An 8,107-nucleotide genomic window follows, 5' to 3' on the forward strand; every position below is an offset into this window, starting at 1 on the left:
ATGGGAGGGCAAATTTCCTGGGCCAGCAGACTCCTCACATTGCAGGCTCCAGGAACAGCAGCAGCACATCTGCATCACTGACTGCCGGGTCCAGCTCCATTCCTGCCAGTCCCAGAGCTAACTGGGGGTACTGGTGCAGAGCTTCATGGCAAGTCAGAGATACAGCCCAACCAGGCGTGATGGGCAGAAATATTGCTGGGGATGAAAAAGGGACCTTGTTCTGTTAGCTGTGCACTGAAGCAGACTGGGCTCTGAATTTCCAACCCACGAGTGATGCCCTCTGTGCAATGCTTTGTAGACAAAAAAGGGTCCTGGCCTCAGACCTGGTGCACATACCCGACGGAGTCCTCCTAACAAAGATGTTCCCTATAGGAAACGAAGTGCCAGAAGAGACAAGTTCAAGAAAATCTGTGCTCTTGAGACATTTACACAGAAACCACCAATGCTGCCAGACTCTGGCGGTGAGGTCTGGACTCACCCCATGTCAAGGAGGAGTGCAGTTCAGGAGCTCAGTCGCTGCCAGGGCTGCTGGTTAAGTTTGGGTTACTCCATCACGGGGGCAGGACAAATCAGGGCAAAACTCTGCTGTTAAAAAATAATGATAATAATTTAAAAAAAAAATCAGAAGACTCAAATATCTAAAGTTTTATCCATGTGACACATTTCCATTCACCACTTCAAAACACATTTTTGAGTCCAGGACAGAGAAATCTATCTATAATCTTAGATGTTCCCAGCAAGCCGCTCCATCCCGAAACCTATGGGAAAGCAGTCCCTGAAAACATCCTCCTGCAGCCCAGTGACACCCAGCAGTGAGGCCGTTAACACAGCGCTGTTTGCGAGTGGTACCTTTGCTCCTTGCTGTTGTACCAAGGTCTTCCTTGCGGAGTTAAGGAACTGAGGCTGATTGCTTTCCCACTCAGGCTGGAGATTAAGACCGTTTTCCCATCCCTTCTGAAAGCTGTTTTCTCAGGCTGCTTTGGTCTATGAGCTCATTTTCATCTGGCACGCAGAGGCAGATAGTATTACGCTCCAGGAGCGGATATTATTTGCAATTCAGTGCATTAGGGACCACAGTAATTGCAGAGCAGGGTGACCCCTTGCTTACAATTCAGCAGCAATTTCGCCTGTCCTGCTTTTGTAATAGAATAAAGTCACGTGCGGCCATTTATTTCAAGTCATTTGCCGTTAGTCAGAAACATGTTCAAAATTTGCCTTTTCCCTTTTAACCATTTACTAAATAAAAGGAAATAAACCCAAGAAGAGCCTTCAAAGAACCCAGCTGTGGTTAAACCTGCAAACACTGTCCAGACAGTGAAGTGCAGAGACGCAGCCGAAAGCTTACCCTTGACTCTGCCCACATCTACGCAAGCACTGCGATATTACGTACTTTAAATGCACAGAAATGTTATGTTTTTGAACCAAAATAACATCAATACAACACACATCATGGTTGTGTGTTGTACCATTTCATAAAACCCAGGGAGATTAAGGGCTTAGACCCAGGAGCAAGGTACCGTGGTTTAACAGGACGCAGTGGTTTATCAGGACGCCGCGTCCAAGCAGATTTGAAGCCTTTCAGCAGGGAAATGCTCCTCAAACCTTGTGTTTTCAAGGGGAAAAGCGCTCGTTTTTAGGCACAGAGGAAGCGGTACGAGCTCATCTGCTTTGAATCACGCTGGCTGTGGACAGCTCAGGATCTTGCACGCAGGAACACACAAGGACGTTTAGGTCCGGCCGATGCGTGACAACTTGCTAAGACAGAGTGGTTTTGGTTCTTTTGCCTAAAAACTGGTGTTGAGTGCCCTGCGAGGTGCTGCTGGACAGCTGGGACACGCACACAGCTCGCAGATATGTCTGAGGAATTAGGGCCCAAGGCAACAGCAATTTCCAGTTTTGAGCCATTTCAACGTTTCCCCGCTTGGAAACCGGAGTTCCCCCAAAAGAAATGCACACGCAGCTTGAGGCATTTCAGATTTTCTTAAAGAAGCACAAATTATCCTGTCTGATAAAATACTTCAAACTTGGAAGCTTTGAAAGCAAATAAATGAGAATACTTTCAGCAAGCAACCACGCCACACTCTTTCATACTCATCAGCCCTTTCCAGCATCTAACCTCCTGAGCCTAACGCTCTGAGGTGTTACAGAGCCACGTGTATTTCTCAAAAGGCATGGTTTTTAAGATGATCGGATCATCTCTGTCATAATTTTGGACGCCTGGGAGCAGGTAAGAGACTCAGAGGGCAAAGAAGGGGGGCTCTCATCCAGGACACCGCCTGCACTGGTGGTCCTGTTACGCTCCATCAGCAGAAATTATTCGAGGAGCTGGTGGGAGAGGAGACAGACACGCAGCTCGGCTTCCGCGAGCTCAGTGCCTGCTCTCAAGAGCAGCACAGCACAGGTGGAGGACGGATCAGATGTCTCTGAACTGTAAAATCACAATTTAGGTTGAGAAAGCACCCTCAGAAGCCTGACTGCCTGTCTCTTCTCCAAGCTGACCAGACCCCAGCCTCCAAGCACCTCCTCGCACACCATTATTCTCCAGCCCCATACCATCACAGCCACCTCTGCCAGACTTGTCCCTATATATCAATACCCTTCCTCTACTGGTGAGCCCAAAGTTGTCCATCACACCCCAAACGCAATCTCACAGTGCTGGGCAGAGGGGAAGGATCACTTCCCTGGCCCTGCTGCCTTCACTTTTTTGCCAACACAACCCCTTTGCTGCAAGGACACACTGCTAACCACATCATCCACCCGTCCTCGCTCATTTTTTTTTTTTACCTTTTTATGTGTGTTTCTTGGAAAGGAGGCATGTGCTGGTGTGTTATAGCACAGCCTAGGGCTCCCCATTCACAGAGATCACATTTTACATCAGCTCCTTCCCCCTCGAGCCGCAGATGCTGCCTGTACTTGACAACCTTCCCATCCATTCCTGTCCCCGGCCAACCTAAAATTACAGCTTCCAAACTCAATTTGGAGGCACAGGGAGAGACAGGGGAGCTCCTGGGCTTTTTCATATTTAATGTCGCTCAGCAGGTCCATTCATCTTCCCTGTCAAACTGCACGTTTCAGCAGCACACAGCGCTCACCAAGCCAGCACCTGAGAGGGAAGCACCAAACTCCTGATCGCTGCAGGATCTCAGAGCCTCCTCGTGTTCTAGGACACACGCGTGGAAGCGGTGGGAAGGGCTGTGCACCTCACTTTCTTCACTCGTCCCCTGGAAAAGGGCTGGGACATGTCTCACGGAGAAGCCAGCCCCTGCAGGATGCGGAGGACAGCTGCCTTCCCCTCTAATTCCTGCATGGAAATCGCAACTGGAGCAGAGCTGGCACATCTCGGGTGGATGGAGAGCACAATCTCTCCTCCCCAGCCACCTGGACCTGACCATGCAGGGACAGACGGGTCTGAGAACAGCTCTCTTCTCTCCATTGTCCTCTTCCAAATTCATTTCTGGTTGCACACTGAGGCCGGAACACGTGCCTGTTGCTACACCAGCTTCTCCTGATGAGACTGGCTCTGTCCCCAGAAGTTCCCCTCTAGTCATCCTCATGACACCACGTTTGCAGACCTGATATATCCATAAAGTTTCAATATAGACCTCCCTCTTGCCTATGTCTCCATACGGTCTCTGTCCAGCTGAGCTCCCGGCAGAATTCCCACTGCTGGATGTGTTGATCCAACCCGTGGCCAGACCTACAAAGCAGACACAGACCTGCCCTTCCAGCTCCTCTCCAGGTTAGGGTGAGATGCAGTCCCAGATCAGTTTGGGACTCACGTTCTCAAGTGCTCCTGAGCTTTCTATGTCTGGGAACACTTTCCAAGTGTGGATTTGAAATACTAGATCCAGCACCCGTTGCCTGGGTGCAACATGATCGCAACCAAGAGACGTTCAGGTCTCACCAGCTGATGATTTGGTCCCCTTTGGAAACATTTAAACCCCCCACTCCAGCAACTCACACCAGGTTCAACCGCTCATGTCCCACTTCATCCATCACACCAAAAAAACTCCCTTTTTCCTGCCAAGTTTCATGGTAAGCCCTGGCCACAGCTCTGCTTTTGAGGGGGAGAGGGCTGGAGGCACCAGCTGTTAGAAATCCCAGCCAGCCCCATCTCGGGGCAGCGCACCTCGCTTCCCAGCCCACAGCCGAACTGCACGGCAAGGGCGCTGATTTAAGACCGTGGCTGAAAGCAGAGAACAAAACCCAGAAAAAAAAAAAAATTAAAAATGTAGGGTTCAACATTTTAATATCTCACATCTTCCCCGGGCATTGTTTGGAGCACATGAACCAAATCCACCGCTTCCATCCTGTGCCAGGTCACAAGTTAGCTGAGATGTTTTCAACAGGCGGTGATCAAAACGCAGCCCGTGCACACATTCTTCTCGTAACCTTTCTGCTTAGGCTCAGGTTATTAAAAGCAACTGTAGCATGGCTCTGGAGGCTGCCAAGGGGCTAGGAAATATCCCCCTCCGTGCTATCTGTTCATCTCTGCCGACAACTGAGATGGGTTAGCTTCTACTTGATGCCTCCCATGGTGCCTCCTGCATGCAGATGATGGACCAAGGTGGGATGGTGCCCCGGTATCTGGCAGGAGAGCCACTGAAAGGGGCAGAGAGCTCACCCTGCTGCTCCCTCTAAGGGCTGTCTGGACACAGGCAGGCCATACAGGACTGACGAAGGGCCAAAGGCATGTCACAAAGCATACACTGGGCCAAACCATAGCCTCGGGACCCATCAGTGACTGTGATGGGCTGATCATGGTTTGTCGCCTCAGGATCCAGGCTAACACCACCCAGCACAGACCTCTTTCTGCCTAAAGCACAGCCTACTGGAAGTTTTGTGGTTAGGCTTCATGCGCAAACTTTATTTCCTTAGAGGATATCAGGTTTGTCAGTTAACTTGCTAAAGAAGCTGTCTTTTCAGTGTCAGATGTGTAGGGTTCCAGATTTGCCCTATATAGATATAAAGGGCCACAGATCTCCATGCCAACAGCCTGAATTGGAAACAACGATCCATGTACCCCTTTGACTCATGTACAGCAGCTCGTGAAGTACAACTGTTAAAACAATCACAGAGTCATAGAATTATAGAATGTTTTTTGTTGGAAGGGACCTCAAAGCCCATCTCATCCCACCCCCTGCCATGGCAGGGACACCTCCCACCAGCCCAGGCTGCCCCCAGCCCCATCCAGCCTGGCCTTGGGCACCCCCAGGGATGGCTGGACCCAAAAAGTCATGGTGAATGGTGTCAAATCCAGCTGGAGGTCAGACATCAGTGGTGTCCCCCAGGGCTCAGCAGTGGGGCAAGTTCTCATCAGCTGAGGAGCGGCTGAGGGAACTGGGGTTGTTTAGTCTGGAGAAGAGGAGGTTCAGGGAAGACCTTATTGCACTCTACAGTTACCTTAAAGAAGGCTATAGCGAGGTGGGGATCAAGCTCTTTTCCCAAACTCCAAGTGATATGATGAGGGGAAATGGCCTCAGGTTGCACCAAGAGGAGGTTCAGGTTGGGTGTTAGGAGAAATTTCTTTACTGAAAGGGTTGTGTGCCATTGGAATAGGCTGCCCAGGCTCCCCTAGTGTTTGAGTGACCACCCCTGCAGGTTTTCAAGAAATGTGTAGATTTGGGACTTAGTAGCATGGTTCAGTGTTGGACATCAGTAGGTTAAAGGTTGGACTAGATGATCTTAGAGGTTTTTTCCAATCTGAATGATTTTATGGTTCTATGATTCTATTATTCACATCTTCTCTGGGCAGCCTGTTCCAGTGTCTCACCACCCTCAGAGTAAAGAATTTCTTCCTAAAATCTAATATAAATCTTCTCTGTTTTAGTTTACTCCTTGTCCTAACACTACACGTGTCAGGAAATGGTTTCTGCCTTCAAACCAGTGCCACCACAAGCACTCCTTTTGCTGGAAAGGTGAGAGATGATTTGGGCCACAGGCCCAAATGGCCCTCCAGCAAATCACCTGGAGTGTCAATGTGGAGTGTCTCTTGGTGCTGATGAGTTTTCTATGCCGAAGAAGAGGACATTTATATCTCTTGATTGGCATTGGGCTCTCTCTGGAGATACCCACGTGCTGCCTGGAAGCCAACAGGGTGCTCTATAGCTCCCATCCCAGCATGATCCCCATCTTCCTACAGGCAACCTTGCATTTTCCTTCCCATCTCAGCCTCGCTGTCTCAAGCCTTGCCCTTCTCTTGAAGTGTCACCTGGAGCTAAAGGGACCAGGCGTGGCTTCCTCTGTTAAAGACATCTGTACAGACATGCTCACATATTTCATCCATCCCTTCCCCTTGTCGCTAAAGGGCCCCGAGTCTTCCCTCAGCACCACAATCTTTCAAAACATTTTTCTTATCACTATTTGCCTGCGGGAACCAAGTAAGCCCATCTGCACATCCACATCTTTGGGGTTTTGCCATCTTTTGTGCAAACTTCCAAATTCCTAGGAGTCTCGCAGAAATCAGCAGCCAGGGAGAGTCTGTTGAGTGTCTCAGCCCCAAAATCCCAACCACAGGAAAAATCTGCGTGTAGGTCTCAGAGAAACCAGACAGAAGGAAAAACTCAACAGGAAAGGCAACATCACTTGGGACACCATGCAGGGGAAATATCCCTTATTAAACTCCAGATGAATTAGGAACTATTTGTACAGTTAAATCCCACAATGTGGAAGGCACATGTGAGAGAAAATGCCTCGAGATTTAAAGAAATCCTCTAAACAAGATGTTACTAAATAAACGTAATTAAGCCTGATCAGAAGGAATAGAGACCTCCTCCATGCCTGACCCTTAGAAATAATACAGAACACATTTCCCTGGCTGTAGCTGCCTGCTCTGCAGGAGGTACAGGGAAATACCCTGCTGGATATATTCCCTCGCTATCATGATACCGTGTCAATATGGGATTGGAAAAGCTGGGCTGGAGTCTCTGATGTACTGGTCACACATCCCCTTTCAATTACTGGCACCATTTGGTAGCCCCGTTCGCTGTCATGTCAGACAACCGGATGCATGGCAGATGTTAGAGCTGCAGACACGGCAGTGCACGTGTCCCAAGACTACACTGGGACAGCTCTGTGGGCATAGAAGATGGTGTTTCCTCATGCATGGCAGTGTTTTTGTGCTTCTTGGTGTCACGCCTTCTGTCAGGGACATCAAATCTAATGTAGTCGTACAGTTATCACCAGCTGAGGATGTGGTTATGGTACGTACCCCCTCTGTTCTGCCAGCCTTTCACAAGGCAACACGCACACACTTGGTAGAAGCAAATCCTCTCTGACCCAGGCACAAATGTTTGTTCTAATCATGCAAGATGCTTCGAGTCTAGGAAGTCATTGTCTTTCAGTTCCCAGTGGTCACCATCCACGAAGCTCGACGGGTCTTGAAAATGACAGCAGGTGGCAGAGTAGAAGATTAGGGGGTAAATAAGAAGTAGATCTTGGCTCGTCTTGGAAGTAGAATCATGAGTTCATTGAACACAACATCTAAATTTCTCCAGACAGACATGGACCAGCTACCAAGAGCTCTCAGGTTAGACCCCCACCACATTTTATTGAGAGGTCTGATGGCTGGACCTTATTCCTCAAGATCTCAAAATGAATGGGGGCTGAAGATCCCATATCCATCACGAGCAGATGCTGGAATGACTGAAGGATACCGATCTGAAATGGACACCGTTTAGATACCATCAGAAATGGACCTGTCAGCTTAAAATTATCAGCAGTCCAAGGCTGGAAGGCAGCAGGATGCACTGCCAAGCTCCCTCGGACACAAGCCGTGTGTAGCTTGATGATATTTTTAATTATTTAGAGCTGACTTCTTAAAAATTCTGTGTCTCAGCGGAATTTAGGTAAGTTTCAGCAGTTCAGGCAGTTTTGAGAACAGGTGTAGAAGAAATGAGAATCTTTTTCATCTGAGAGTTGGGGGGAATACCTAAGGAATCCTTCATCCTTTGGAAGTGTTGCATCGGGAGTCACTGGGCTAAAAAAAATCATGCCTTTGGGTTATGGAGCATCGTTCCCAGACCATTTGGCACTTTGGTGCTAACACCCTTTGCAGGAGGAAAGCTTACAAAGGATTTGCTTCCCATGCTGTAACAAAGGCACATTT

The sequence above is a fragment of the Anser brachyrhynchus genome (assembly GCF_964034855.1).
Source record: "Anser brachyrhynchus genome assembly, chromosome: 1".
Classification (NCBI taxonomy): Eukaryota; Metazoa; Chordata; class Aves; order Anseriformes; family Anatidae; genus Anser; species Anser brachyrhynchus.